The sequence below is a fragment of the Pelodiscus sinensis genome, chromosome 16, assembly GCF_052426305.1.
Source record: "Pelodiscus sinensis isolate ZL-2025 chromosome 16, ASM5242630v1, whole genome shotgun sequence".
Classification (NCBI taxonomy): domain Eukaryota; kingdom Metazoa; phylum Chordata; order Testudines; family Trionychidae; genus Pelodiscus; species Pelodiscus sinensis.
Window position 1 is genome coordinate 3,304,295 of NC_143067.1, and position 13,590 is coordinate 3,317,884.

A 13,590-nucleotide genomic window follows, 5' to 3' on the forward strand; every position below is an offset into this window, starting at 1 on the left:
TCCCGCTCCCAGCTGCGTGTGCAAGGCGGGGAAAACACCCCCTCCCTCCCTCGCGAGCGTGCAAAGCCTGCGTGTGCGCGTGCAAAGCCCCCCGTGCAGCCCGCTGCGCTCCACACTGGCCCGCGCTGGCTGAAAAAGGTGACCAGGTGTTGCCCTGGGGGGGGAGGAAGCGCTGGGATGGTTCCCTAGGGTGGGGGTGGACTCTCCATCCCTAGAGGTGGTTAAGTCCCGGCTGGACACAGCCCTGGCTGGGAGGGTTGAGTTGGGGTCGGTCCTGCTTGGGGCAGGGGACTGGACTCCCTGACTCCTGAGGGCTCTGCCCGCCCTGGGATTCTAGGATTTTGTGTCACTTTCCTTTGCACTTTTGCTCACACTCCACACTGGCGGTGAAGCATGCTGGGTAGTATCAGAGGCAGGGGCGGATGAGAGTGCCACGGGGCCCCGGGCAGCACAATTTCGTGGCGCCCCCCCCCCCCTTGACATGGCGCATGCACGGGGCTTCCGCAAGCACAGGGCCCGGGGCAGCCGCTCCGCTCATCCTGCATCCGCCGCTGACCAGAGGGGTAGTAGCCCTGTTAGTCTGGATGCATGCTGGGTAGGAGATGCCAGGTTAAAAGGAAAAAGTGTGACCCCCAGCAAAACTAGGGACAGCAGAACAGCCTTTCTATCCCATTTGAAATTCCTTGTGCCCCTCGGGAGCTGTGTCCTTCACCTTTCGGAGATGGCTTCTGAGGAGATGCTAGGTCCTGGATTTCTTCAGGACATGTGGATTTCTCCTTGGGGCTTCACCCCTCGCTTGTGTGTCTTAGGGCTACCGGGGAGAACTTGCACAAAGGGCTGTTAACTATGAGGGCCACGCTTGGTCAGTAAGTCTCAGAGAGGGAGCTGTGTTAGTCTGTAACTTTAAAAAGAAACGGGTAGTCCTGTGGCACCTTAGGCTATGTCTACGCTACAGGGTTTTTTGCCCGAAAACTTGCGGCGTGTCCACACCTCAAGCACATTCTTGTGCAAGTAAATTTACAGTAAATCAAAAGAACAGAGGGTTTTTTTGCAGTGTAGGTATTCCTCTTTCTACGAGGAATAACTCCTTTTTTTGAGCAAAAAGGTGTGTGGGGATGGGTAACGGGGTTTTTGCACAAAAACAGCCTATCGAAACAAGCACAGGTGCTCTGGTGGCTAGTCTGTTAATGGTAATCAGAGCTTTCTTTCGAGAGAGTGTCCATGCAATCTGTTGTGCTTTTGTAGTGTGGAAGATCTCTTTCGCAAAAAGCTTCTTGCGCAAGAAGCCTACAGTGTAGACATAGCCTAGACTAACAAATTACATATAGTGTCATGAGCTTTTGTGGGCAACACTCACTTCCTCAGATGAGCCAAGTGGAGAGAAAAAAGGGGGACCATTTATAACAGAAAAAGAAGGGAGAGTGGGAAAAAAGCCATTGTCAGTAGTCAGCAAAGGGGCTAGCTAGCCAGCGTGGTTCAAGCAAAGTGCAGCGGACCGGAGCTGAATACTTTCTGACCTGGCTGGGCGTAATATTATATCAGCCCGATGATTGGCTTACCCGGCCAGCTGCAGGGCCTTGTATTTACTGAGAGAGACGTGTACCGTGGGACAGAGATTAAAAGCAAACAAGAGGCTTGTTCAACAGGACTCTGGGCTAAGACAACACATGCACATCCGTACTGCAGAGAGTATCTACTCTTACCACAAGAGATTCCACATGCAGATATTCACCTCTGAGAGGGACCAGTTAGAAAGGCTTGTGTGGTACTGGGAGGATTTATTGTTAGGTTCTTAGTACTGCAGCAGGGCACTGGAAAAGCATTGTTTGTGGCGTTAGGTGAGGTTTGAAGGAGGAGAAGGAAGACAGACGTGTTCTAATTCAGCAATTTTTGGTTGAATTGCTGAATTAGGGGTAGGAATCATTGGGTGAAATTGATGGTCTGTCTTAGGCAATGCAGAAGGTCAGACTCAAGGAGTCCAATCTAACCCCCCATTTCTCCACCGCCTCCCCAGCCTTGAAATCCATTAATCTTTGACACTCAACTAATGCCGATCGAAAGGCTCTTCCTAACATGCACTTAGTTAGCAACACCAGGGGCAGATAATGACACAAACTGTGGGGCATCATTTCAATGGGGCTGCTAGGGCAGTTCGTGCGAGTGCATGTCTCATCATCCACCAGCAATGCGCTGTCAGGAGTGGAGCTAAGCAAAACACAGAAGAAAGGGATCCGCAAGCATTCCTGTGAATAAACATGGCCATTTCCTGCAGCAAGATTTACAGACTGTTTGTTCATTTCCCATAAATATTCCTGTTTGTTCACAAGAGCGTGAAAAGGAAACATCACAAGCGCTGGTGTGAAAAGGAAACATCACAAGTGCCGGTGCTACTGCATACATGTTCCTGCCACCAATTCCTTACGCCAGCTCTTCTCCTATAAAGTTCTAATCAACTAACCAGAGAACAGAAACAGTGCCCCCCCCCCATGATCTAGAGAATGTTACTTATTCTTCAGGGGTAGTGAACACCGGTTAGTTACTTACATACCATTGTGATGAGCGCAATGTAAAAACATAAAAGGATAGAGAGGAATAATCATAGCTCAGAGTTCTCAAGGAAAACTGTAGGCTGAATTGTGTTTCCTTTGACATTCATTGACTATTTTTGTACAGCGAATTCATGAGTAAGAAGTCTCAGGGGGGGAGCCGTGTTAGTCTGGAACTTAAAAAAATCTTTGAAAACAATGAGTAGTCCTGTGGCATTTTAGGGTACGTCTATACTGCATGGCTATTTCGGGACACCGGAGGTATCCCAAAATAGCAACCCCGTGTCTACACAAGCCGTTCATTATTTCGAAATATTTTTCAAAATAATGGGCGCACTATTTTGCTATCCCGGTAAACTTTGATGCACGAGGGTTAAGAGATGGCTCGAAATAGCACATTATTTTGAAATTTGGCTCTGTGTATACATGCCAAATTGCAAAATAAGCTGATTCAAGATAAGATATGCAATTTGTGTAGACTAAGACACACACACAGATATATATATATATATATATATATAGTATCATGAGCTTTGGGGGGCAAAACCCACTTCTTCAGATGTATGTATTTTTGTTAGTCTCTAAGGCTAAGTCTAGACTGTGTTGCTCTTTTGGGATACTGGCAGTATCCCGAAATAGCAATGCCGCGTCTTTAAAAGCGCCCACTGTTTCCTGAAATAGTGGGTATGCTATTCCGGCATCCCTGTAACTCTTGAGGGCTAAGGGGGATTTGTCAGAATAGCGCCTTATTTTGAAATTTGGCTCTGTGTTGACAGTGCCAAATTTCAAAATAAGCTCTTTCGATTTAGACTCGGAATAAGCTACTCAGGTACCATAAGACTACTCGTTGTTTTTAAAAGTTTTTCATCAGTAAGAAGTGAGGTAAGTCTGTGGTCTGCAAACAGAAAAAGGGACTAGCTTTGCTGAACATATATTTTTCCTATGGCAAATAGGAAAGACACTCCCCGCCCGTTGATTTCCACCCCAGTTCTAGTTACCAGTGCAACTTAGCCACTGGAAGTGGGACGGGGAGGGTGTAGAATTCAGAAGAATTTGGATCAGCATTGCAACAGGGAGCGAGTGGCGTTGTGTGGCGTTGTGGATGCCTTCAAGATGATGAGACAAGAAGCAGAACCAGTTCAGCAATTTAAATAGAGGGAGGGGCTTGGACACTTCAGGTTTCTGTCACGGGAGCTGCTTACAGGAGCGTAAGAAGATAGGAACAGCCACACTGCGTCAGATCAAAGGTCCATCTAGCCCAGTGTCCTGTCCTCCGATAGCGGCCAATGCCAGGTGCCCCAGCCGATCCATTCAAAAGACCCCCGTTGTAGGACACTGATCGTTTAAACGCTCTCCACTGGCTTGTGAAATGACATTCAGGAAGGATGTGAGAAGAACGTGGGGGTGGAGATGTAATGAGTTTAGCCCCATTCGCATCCCTTTGAAGCTTGCTGCTGACGTAAGCCAGGAAGAGGAGCGGCTGCCGGTTTCTATCCTGCTTCATATCCACTGCACAGAAGGGATGTTTCTAAATGCACGTGACACACCAACACGTGGTGTTTGATAACCACTTTCATATGGCCACGGAAATCTTGGACAAGGGGCCAGGGCCTTCAGCAGCAAACCTGGGCCTTCTTAGCTTCCCAGAGTATTTGATTTCTGCTTGTTTATTAGTGCAGTCCTACGTGCTCAAAGGCAAAGCAGAGTAAAAACAGTACAGTGATCACTTCGGTCATATTCATTTTTAATACAGCCTTGCCATGGTTTGTCCCACTTATCGGTGCAGAGAGGTAGGGAGTGCAAATCACCACAGTTGCACCACGATTAACAAATGAATTCAAAATGCGTTATGATGGGATTTGCCTGGGGCCAAAGGGAATTGGGCACCTAAGTGAATCTGTAGCCTAAGTTCCACTGACTTTCATCCAGACCTAGGCTCCAAGGCGTGGAAACGGCACAAGTATTTACCAGGGGTGGGGAACCTTTTTCCACTGGCCCACAGAAAAATCAGTAGGGAGCCACACAAAAGTGAGAAGCAACCCCCTCCCCCCCCCACACACAGACACATTCCCCTTGTACACCAGAGCCTAGGGGGTCCAGGCCTAGTAGATTTTGTGCCCCCCCCCCCACACTCTGGGGTGGGGCCAGAAATGAGGAGTTCAGGGTGTGGGAGGGAAGCAGGCTTGGGGTGTGGGGTCTGGATGGGTGGGAGGGTGCAGGAGCAGAGTAGGGGTGCAGGGTCTGGATGCGGCACCAGCTCTCCAATGCTGGAGGAGGAGCCCTGGGCTGAATCCAGGCAAGCTGGGGGCCGGATCTGGCCCCTAAGCCATAGGTTCCCCACCCCGATGAAGGTCCCTAGACCCATTGATTTCTATGCAAGCTAGGTGTCTAGAATCCAGGCCCTAAAGGGTGTTTCTGAATGTTGTTTTAGCTGGCAGGAGAACACCTATCAACTGTGGTATTTCTGTTCTTTTCAGACACATCATTATGAGTCAGTTTTAATGTTGGCGATCCGGCCATCCAACGCTACTGCGGCTTCCTTCCCTGTGTCTCACCCCTGCCAGCTGGGTATCATGATTGTATGGACACAGCAGCCCACTGCAGACAACACAGCTCCCGTCCTTTCATGAGAGCAAGCCCACCAACCAACGCAAGCGGGAAAGCTGTAGAGATAAGTAAAACCAATAGAAACGGCCTTGTTGGTCTTCATTCGGCCATAAAGGCCTTATCAGAGCGGGGCCATTACATTGTTTCCCCAGCAAATGTGAAGCCCATTTTTTGCTTGGTGGTTTAACTTTTATCAGGGCTGCCTCTCCTGACTCCATTCCAGCAGGTCCCTGGTTTAGACAGGTTGCACCAGCCAAATAAAAAATCTTCTTAACTTTATCACATGATCAATGCAAACAGTACAGCCATTGTTCTTAGCATAAAAAACATGCAGGGTGATTTCTGGTCTCAGCAAGGGTTAGGCTAAGTCCTGTGATTGTTACACAACCTGTCTTCAGGCACGATCCACACTGAGTGTGGGTGAGTTTAGAAGGGCAGGATTTGCCTTCTGATTTGTAATTTCACTCATGGATACAGATTAGCAACAGTTAGATTGCACACTCATGTACAGGCCAGATGTGTGAGTGTGTGACATTCAAAGAGAGGGCTGAAGATGAGAGACACTCTGCATGCATTGCCTGACTGAATTAAACTCATGCCAGTGCCCCTCCCTATCTGTGACATGGGGATAATCTTCCTTCCTTTCTCCCACTCTTGAGCCATCTTGTCTGTTCATGTGGCACCTTCTTTGGGGCGGGTTCTCTCTCTCACTTTGAGTAGTTCAATTTCTAGCACAGCAGGCCTTGATGTCAGCTGCGGTTTCTGGGGCGCGTAATAAAAATGGGAGATTTTAAATGTTCTGTTGTGTTCACACTAGCTCCGATAACCCCGTGTGAAACCATTTCCAAGCACCTTTGTAGCTGCACGGTTTATGTCTATTCAGAACACGGTCACAAATTTTTCAGGAACTGTGCTTTGGACTTGCGCTGAGGGGTAGTCAGGCTACAGCTCTCAAGGACAGGGACTGTCCTTTTGTTTTGTGTTTGTACAGTGCCTTGCACAACGATCTGCAGCCTGGTTTATGACTGAGGCCCCTAGGGGCTACAGCTATAGAAATTATTATGTTACAATCATAACAGCAATTAACGAATACATTGCACCATTTCTGCCAGCATCACTGAAAAAAAAGTCCCTACCCATACTTGGTATTGAAACTGTGCTACACCAATTCTAGCTACAGACAATGATTGGTGGACAATGATTCAGAACTGACAACCCCTTTTTAATACAATTGTAAGTAACAGTTTGCACCTCTATAAACTGGAACTCTCTGGTCCCCAACATCTGTGGTCCAGCAGGACCATGGATGTTCCAGGATCAGAGTCCCGGTACACTGCGCGGAGGGGGGAAGCTGGGAGCCAAGCGCTGTGCGGAGGGGGGGGGGCACAATGTGCTGGGCAGTGGGGGCGGGAGTCAGCACACAGCCCAGCTGGGCTGAGGGGGGTGGGAGTTGGCACATGGCTCAGCTGGGCTGTGGGGGTGGAGCCAGGAAGCCTGGTGGAGGGAGGCAGGGCAGGAGGGGGTGGCAGAAGGGGGGGCCAGAAATAACCTCCCTTGGTCCGGAAAAATTCCTCATCTGGGATCAGTCAGGTTCCGAGGGTGCCAGACCAGGGAAGTCCAACCTGTATCCCAGTTCAGATGCCAGTGTGGCCAGGGAGGAGGGACTAGAGGGAATGTGATGGGGTGTACACTCCACTCTAGCTCCAAAAGCATTCACAGAAGCTTGAGTGCTCAATTAGCCCTGGCGGTGTCACCTAGAAAGTATGGAGAACCAATTTATTACCAGGCCCAGGTGGGGAGGAGCTCAGAGCAGAGGGCTAGAAGGGAAGAGGAAAGCCCAGGGAGTAGAGTGGCCAGATGGTTTAACAAAAAATACCGACCCCCCCCCCCCCCAAAAAAAAACCACTGGGGAAAAAAGTCTGTTGAGGAAAAAAAAAGCGGGGAGGAGACCAAAGTTGTTAAGCAAAAGTTGCACCACTTCCTCCAATCTGGGGTCACACACTAACCTCCAATGCACCCACCCCTTCCCCAGAGCCAGGCCCCCTCTAATGTCCCCCCATCCCAATATACTCACCCCAGCCTCAGACACAGGTCCCTCTGGTGCCCCCCCCCATCCCAATGCACTCACCCCTCCCCCTGAGCCAGGCATCCCCAGCGCTGGGAGCGCCTCCCCCCCACAGAGCCAGGCACCGGAGGAATCGGCCGCCCGGGTGAGGAAATCTGACTTTTAAAGTCGCTGCTCCTGCCGTGCGGCCCGGCTGCCTCGGCTCACAGCGCATAGAGGGAGGCAGCACGTGGCCAGCTCCTGGGTCTCTGCTGGTCACATGGGCCAGAGCAGCGTGCACTCCGCTCCCACCCCAACCCGGCGCCCCCCTAGCGTGGAGCCCGGCAGCTGCCCCCTCCTCTATGACTGTGCCATGCTCCTCACTCCCCTGCCCCCGCCAGATGCGGCAGGGGAAAATTATCCCCGCCGGGCTTCCATCCGGTAAAAAAACAAACAGGAAATACCAGACATTTCACATGTCCGGTATTTCCTGTTTGTTTTTTTACCGGATGGAGCCCGCAAATACCAGACTGTCTGGATGAATCCCGGACACCTGGCAACCCTACCGGGAGGCAGAGAGCAAGCCTTGTCCTGAGATGGGCATTAAGCTGGGAGAGACATGGAGAAACCCCAGGAACGGGGTGAGCTCTGGGAGGGAGCCCTGATGAAGGGGCAGGATTGGCTCTCTGGAGAACCCCTGGGTGGCTGCTTGCCACCGGAGCTGGAAAGGACTCTGTAGAGCCTGAAACGGGGCTGGAGGTCAAGGGCAACAACGGAAGCCCAGGAAAGCAGCAAGGAGGTGGAGGGAGCAGACCTCAGCTGCCTGGACTGGAGCTGGCTGCAGCAGGAGAACCTGGGTTTCACTCCCGCCCCCCAAAGAAGTAGGGTTGCCAGGTGTCCAGCATTGACCTGGACAGTCCAGTATTTTCACCTCCTGTCCGGTAAAAAATTCAGAAAATACCGGACACCTGAAATGTCTGGTATTTTCTGTTTTTTTCCCCTGCCAGGAGGCAAAAATACCAGACACCTGGCAACCCTACGACACACTCGGCAACTGGACCCAGCCCTCCGGCCTCTGCCCCCCTGGGGCCCTGGCCCCCTGCTTACCTGGTTCTGCAGGGAAGCTGCTGTTGGCTTGATCAAGAAAACAAAATGGCTGCCAGCAAAAAGCCTAAAGACCAAGGGGAATCCTTCCCTGGGTCTTAGTGCTCAACCGCTCCCGTTCCTATCCCTATTTTGACTCTCCTGCATGCACTGAAAGGACCATGCTGTTTTAATGTTTTTTTTTTCTTAATAAATCTCTTAGGGTGTGTCTAGACTACATGCCTCCTTCGACGGAGGCATGTAGATTAGCCAGATCGGAAGAGGGAAATGAAGCCGCGATTAAAATAATCGCGGCTTCATTTAAATTTAAATGGCTGCCCCGATCTGCCGATCAGCTGTTTGTCGGCAGATCGGGGCAGTCTGGACGTGATGCGCCGACAAAGAAGCCTTTCTTCATCGGCACAGGTAAGGCTTCTTTGTCGGTGCATCACGTCCAGACTGCCCCGATCTGCCGACAAACAGCTGATCGGCAGATCGGGGCAGCCATTTAAATTTAAATGAAGCCGCGATTATTTTAATCACGGCTTCATTTCCCTCTTCCGATCTGGATAATCTACATGCCTCCGTCGAAGGAGGCATGTAGTCTAGACACACCCTTAGTCTTTTTTTTTCCTCAGCAACTTTGATCTACCCCTTCCCCCCCACCTCCCCAACAGAATTATTTCCCCCGGTGTTTTTTTTTGCGCGGGGTGGGGGGGTGTTCGGTATTTTTGGTTAAAGCACCTGGCAACCCTACAAGGAAGGTGGTATGAAATGAGAGGTATGGACTCCTGGAAACCCAGAGATGAGGGTGTAAGGATCACTCGGCCCAGAGTCATGAGCTGAAGGCCTGTCATAGGGATATGGAACAACCACCACAGGAGGAGAGAGAAAAAAGCCGGGGATGTTCAGGTTAGGAAAGAGGTGACGAAGGGGAGAGACGACCGTGATCGATAAACTCCTGCCGGGTGTGCAGAAAGCGAAGGAGGCGGTGCTGGGTCCCCCTTCACCGAACCAGGAGTCACCCCCTGTCATTAAGAGGCAGCGAGTGTAAAGCAAGTGTAAGGAAGTATTCCTTCACCCAAGGCACAGAGTCTGTGGACTCGTTCCCAGCAGTGGTGAAGGCCCAAAGGAGTCCTGGCTCCTCAGAGAGCTAGATCTGTTGGTGAAGGATGGGTCTGTCAAGGGGATTAGCCGAGGAGGCCAGGGAAGTATCCCCATGCTCTGGAGGTCCCTAAATCTCTGACTGTAGGGAGCTGGGGCTAGATCCCTTTGCCCCTCCGCAGTGGAAGAAAGTGTTGCTGGTTGTTTTCAGTTGCCTAATGGAACCAGGATGAGTCAGAATCCCTTAAAATCAGGTGACAAAGGAAATCCTCATGCCCCATTTCCCTGACACGTACCCGGGGCTCCTTCCCAGGCTAGGAGTGTGCTGCGTGCTGCTGAGGTACGGTCCAGGGGGGACGTAATTGGCAGTCTCACGGCCCGAGGCACAGCACAGTTCATCTGCCTTCATAAAAAGCAGCTTTTTAAAAGAAGACAAGGAGCCGCGTGAATCTGTCTCAGCCACAACAACAACGGGGAGTCCGGTGGCACTTTAAAGACTAACAAATGTAGCAGGGCACAAGCTGGCGTGGACTGCAGCTCATTTTGCCCTGGTTGCTGAATGCTGCACAGTGCAAAGGCACCTTCCTCTGTGCCTTGCCATTGCTTACCCACAAATGGACGGGAACCTTTTCCTGCTGCGGCTGAGTAGCCTAAGCACCAGTATTTCCTGTAAGCCGGGCACTTGGCCAAGCAGGAGATATTCAGATGCTGCCCAGCTGATTAGCAGAGTGCCTACCACTAGGTTTTTTTGTTTCTATTGGTGGTGCACATTCACACGTGCCTGGGTGCACATAGAAAAACTGATTCCACACATGGATGGAAAAATCTGCACATAGCTGGAAAAGATTAGAGGGAACATTGCTGGGCACAGCTCATACTTTTGTTGCCATCATCATAACTATATATACAAACTCCATGTCCCATTTGGCATGAGCCTAGCGATGGATTCTCCCCTATCAATGCAAAGGGACCACAGGTTTGAAGCTGGGTGGTATCTTTTATTGGGCCAACTTCAGTGGGGGAGAGACAAACTCTTCTGTCTCACCACCAGACGTTGCTCTAGTGCAGCAGTTCCCAATCTTTTCCAGATGGGGACCCATTTTGACAATTCAGGAAGACTTGGTGACACAAGGCAGTTCAAAAACGGGGGGAGGAGAGAGGGCAGAGCCACCTGGAGGAACGCTTGGTGACCCTTTTGAAATGCAATGGCGACCCATATTCGGATCCTGACCCATAGATTGGGAAACCCAGCCCCTAGTGAAAGATATTCCTTCGCCCACTTGGTCTCTCCCATACCCTGTGACTGACAGGGCGTTGCATACACATGAGAGCGGCGTTTGACTCATTCCATCCGGATGTATCTGAGAGGAGGTGGAAGTCCATGGGGAATCGGGCTACAGAGTTATAGCGACCTTTGACGCTGCATTCAGTCACTCAGGAGCGGCGACAAGAAACCCTGGTCAAGCCGTGAATTCTTGTATCGCTGCGTTTCGCAATCCCGCTTTTGAATGGGAAAGACTGCGCCCATTGGTCTCCCATCATTCACTGGACTCACCTCCCGGCTATTTCTGACCTCACCCACTGGGATTTCTCTCACAATTATTTTTTTTCAACCAGAGCCCTTCCCCATTCTCTGAAACCAAGGAGCCCTCACCAGCGGCTCCTCTCTTAGCAATGCAGTGACACCTGTAAGACAGGTTTACAGACCATACACAAGCTGAGCCACCTGACAGGAATCCAGAGAGGAGAATAAGCTCTGTCAAGTGTGAGTAACACCCTCAGCAGCGAGGAACAGCCTTTCAATTCATCCTCGTCCTCTTCCGCCCACATCACCCGGCTCAGGCACGTAATGGAACAAGTCAGGGTATCAATTAGCCGGCATTAGAAATAAGATGCAAACTCCAAGCTGAGTCTGTTGCCACTGGATGCCTAATAACAAAGTTGCTTTGGAAACATGTTTCCGGAAGAAGGTGGTGGAAACGTTCTCCCGATGTGGGGTGTAATCGGAGCGCCTGAAGGAAAAGTCTCCTGCTTCAGACAGGGGAGAAATCTTTTTCCTATTGATAATGAGCAGACTGCCTTGCGGGTTCAGGGAATCGCCTGTTTTTTCAAATGATCCCATTGCAAGAACATGGTTGGGAGGGTATTGAAGCTTGAAAAACTGGCCAGCCAGGAGAAAACTGTCTTCAATTCAGCAGTTCTCAAAATAAATGTTGGGTGGAGTGGGCTAGCAGTTCCAGTTTTGCCCATTCTCATGACTGAATACTATTGGGACTGGGGTTCAGAAGGGGAGCTGAGTTAGTTTGTAACTGGAAAAACTTTAAAAAATGACTAGTCTAGCAGCAACTGAAAGACTAACGAAACATGTAGATGGTCTCTTCTTCAGATGGGACCCGGGTCATATTGGTTCACAAAAATCTATTTAATTAAAAACATGTTTCTTGCCTTCCTGGATTTGGAAAGAAGGTTTGAGTGTGACCCATGTAGCCAGCCACTCAAAAAATAAATTAACAGAACCTCACATTATATATTTTTTAAAATCATTGGAGGGCTTTACTCATAGTTATTGAATGGTTTGGCATTGGAAATATTGTTTTACAGCAGAGGACTGGCTGGCTGGGTTCTCCCTGGGTTCTAGGCACTGACTGGGTTCCCCTGGGTTCTAGGCACTGACTGGGTTCCCCTGGGTTCTAGGCACTGGCCTGCTAATGAGGGTAGAATACCAGCTTGGCAGCTTTTAAGAGGTGCTATGTTTTCTGGCCAGTTTTCTTTCACACCCCTGGCTAATTTTTCCACTTCCCCCCCAAGAAGCAATTGTGGGTGAATTCCTGCAGGGGAAATGCCAAGAGAAGTTTTCCTGAAGAAGCAGCCAGTCATATTGGGCCTTGGGGTGTTTATTGACTTCCTGCTCTGCTGTGCTTGCATCAAAAGAGAAGGAAAGTGACAACAGATGCACCCCCAGCAAGTGGTGAGGGAGAGAGAAACTCATTGTTATCTGCTGTTCCCCGGGAGGCAGACTTAGGGCTTGGCCCTTGGGAACTAAGATATGGCGGTGCCACCACACTACTGGGTGAAGATAACAATCTAGGGACATTCCTTAGCCACTCCCAGGCAGCAGATGGAGTGGTTTCCCTCAGAGCCATTTGCCCTTCCCAAGCTCCTTTTGCTTGCAGGTCCCTTCTCTGCAAAACCCTCCCAACCAAACCCTGAAATCAAGTGGAACTGGAAGGGTTGTTGCGGGCTTGGGGGGGAAGAAGGGGGAAAGTTGTCAGTCGCAAACATGAAAGGCACCCGGGGTGTGTGGAAAGGTTGGACGCTTTCAAGCAAAGGGGGACAGTTTAGAGCCAGATAACAAAATGCTCATAATAAGCTAACGCACTTTGCACTTACCTAGTTCCTTTCATAGGATTGTCTTTTTCTGGCAGCCAGACTCTCTCCCCTTTGTGCCAGGGGTTGGGAATCTTTTTTGGGTTAGGGACCGCACACAAGTAAGAAGCAAAACAAAACCAAAAAAACCTGAAACAAACCCCTCACTGATGTGGCCCCTGAGGGTATGTCTACACTACCCCTCTAGTTCGAACTAGGAGGGTAATGGAGGCATACCGCACTTGCAAATGAAGCCCGGGATTTGAATTTCCCGGACTTCATTTGCATAAGCCGGGCGCCGCCATTTTTAAGTCCCGGCTAGTTCAAACCCCGTGCCGCGCGGCTACACACGGCACGGAGTAGCTAGTTCGGATTAGGCTTCGGATTAGCTGTACTCATTCCACGAGGGCTTCATTTGCAAGTGCGGTATGCCTCCATTACCCTCCTAGTTCGAATTAGGAGGGTAGTGTAGACATACCCTTACTGAGAAAAGAAAGACCTTCCCCACAGTCCCCTGGCACACCAGAACCTCGGGGGGGGGGGGGGGGGGGAGGGCAGGATCCAGACTTGAAGATTTTCTGGGCTTCAGTCCCATGGAAGGGCAGCAGGGGGGCTGGAGGGGCAGTGCGGGCTCCCCAATGCTGGGGGCAGCCCTGAGCCTCGGGGGCCAGATCCAGGCAAGCCAGGGGCTGCATCCGGCCCTGGGACCTGAAGTTCCCCACCTTGGGTTTATGGAAAAGTTCTATAGAGCTTCAAAGAGGGAACTGTGTCCCGGCTCTAGAATTTCTTGGGCCTGGTTTGAAACACATGCCCCCCCCCCCCCCCCCCCCACTCCTGCCA

At 50.6% G+C, this 13,590-nt stretch overlaps 1 long non-coding RNA gene across 1 annotated transcript; it reads left to right on the forward strand.

Moving 5' to 3' along the window:
• The first annotated feature begins 11 nt into the window (after positions 1 to 11).
• Positions 12 to 5,241, forward strand: LOC142818754 (uncharacterized). The gene is made up of 2 exons (XR_012896409.2): positions 12 to 138; positions 5,024 to 5,241. It is a non-coding gene; the product is annotated as an uncharacterized LOC142818754 (long non-coding RNA).
• Positions 5,242 to 13,590: the final 8,349 nt, after the last annotated feature.